Source organism: Limulus polyphemus, unplaced genomic scaffold, assembly GCF_000517525.1.
Source record: "Limulus polyphemus unplaced genomic scaffold, Limulus_polyphemus-2.1.2 Scaffold322, whole genome shotgun sequence".
Taxonomy (NCBI): domain Eukaryota; kingdom Metazoa; phylum Arthropoda; class Merostomata; order Xiphosura; family Limulidae; genus Limulus; species Limulus polyphemus.
Genome location: NW_013665932.1, coordinates 639,132 through 641,217, shown reverse-complemented (window position 1 = coordinate 641,217; position 2,086 = coordinate 639,132).

Genomic DNA, 2,086 nt, shown 5'->3' with positions numbered 1-2,086 from the left:
AAGTTATATCAAGTTGGTGCACCAATGGAAAGAGTAGCTTGTCGACATTGCTGGTCCTCTGCAATCCATCACCACACAAATGTACTTGTTTCCAGCACGAGTTTGGGATTTCACCAAGTGGCCTGAGGCATATGCAATACCAAATCAGGAAGCTACAACTGTAGCTTCGACTATTAGTGACTTCTTCATCAGATTTGGTATGCCATATGAACTGCATTCAGATCAAGGCCGTAACTTTGAATCAGCTGTGTTCCAAGAATGCTGCAAGTTGTTTGGCATCCGAAAGAATTACAAAATTTTGGCAATTCCTGTCCCAGTGTCCAGTTGTACTTTTCTACCATCCCATCAGACTGTGGGTGAAGTGGCGTTGTCCTGGAGCCGCCAAGATGACTGGGATGTTTTACTCCCTCCACTGTTGATGGCCTATAGGACAGCAGAGCATGAAACCACTGGATACACTCCAGCAAAGTTGATGTTTGGTCGGGAACTTCGGTTGCCAGTGGATCTGTTAACAGGATGCACACCTTATGAAGAGTTGCCTGAGAATGTGTCAGAGTTTGTGAAAGTGTTATCGGAAAGAATGGATGATATTCACCATCAAGTGCGTTCAAACTTGAAAACGTCTGCTGATTCGATGAAGCTATCTTATGATAAGAGATCTACTGAAGTCAGCTTTGAACCAGGAGACAATGTGTGGTATAATTCCAGGAAGACCAAAGGGAAGTCTCCTAAGTTGTCTTCTCCATGGGAAAGCCCATATGACATAGTGGATCGTCTCTCAGACGTGACTTTCCGAATCAAATGTGGTCGGCGAGGTAAGCCAAAAGTGGTGCATGCCAACAGGCTTTGGCGTTATCACGGTCCAGGACATTTCAGTTGGGACGAAGTGAACAAAGGAACAAATGACGCTGCCGAAGAGGTGTCACCTAAAAAGCCAATGTCGAAGAAGAAACTCTACTCAGTTTTGAGAAGGGAAACGGTGAAGCTCTTGATGAAGTTACTACCACTGATGTGACTGTTATCGACGATGGGACATTTCCTGATGAAGCAGATGAACCTCACGTGAAGCAGAAGCCAACGAGACGGAGACCAGTACGGAAGAAGATACGTCCCGTAAAATTAAGAGACTTTGTTGAATTGTAATTTTGTGTTTGTAATTCTGTACATTTAATTAAGTTATTGTTAATTGTTATTGGTTTACTGCCCCTCCTTAGTATTGTTCGTCCCGAACAATAGCCACTTACATTGTTGCGTCAGCGATGTCACGTGCCAAGTATCTTTCTGAATATAACTTCGCGATACACTTAATTTCAACAGTCGCGCTATAATTCTCAACGAACGTCTCACGTGCTCGACTTCAACAATACTCAGTTCAATTACACACTCTCTGACTGCCGTTCAATTACTCATTATCCCGTCACGTTGTGACCATCTTATATATACCAGGTTACCCCCAATCTAGTACTCTCCCGCCAATTCACGAAAGAACAGTATATTTCTAGAAGGAGGTGGCGTGAATAAACCAGTTTTATTTAAGAAAGGACTTGTGTCGCTAAAGTTTTGTCGGAACGAATTTACGGAAAATTAACTAACGAACGGAGATATAACAATATATTTATATTATTAAGAAATATATGTAAAAGTCATTTATTTCGACAGTTGGTAAAAAATCAGAACCCATATACATACACAATATTATCTTTAAATTTTGATAGTTACACTGTTTGTACTCTCTTCCTTTTTTTTTGGAATTTCACACAAAATTTTAATATTTTTCTATTTCCTATTTTACTTCACTTTGACAGTTTTCAGTGAAAACTTACTTTTATTATTTTAACTTTTTTCTTGGTTTTCATCAGTTTGTTTCCACTTGAAAAGTGATATCATTTACTTCATGTACAATTATATAGGTTTCATGTGATGGTACTACACTGAGGAATTGTCAGCCTTAATTCCTTTGTGAATTGATTGTTATATGAGTTGAGCTATTCGAAAGCTCTCAAGTTCTGGGTCTTATTTTAAGTTTATTACACTTTATATGAGATCCTTTGTGCTAACTCTTTTATCAAGATATCTAACTTACCTG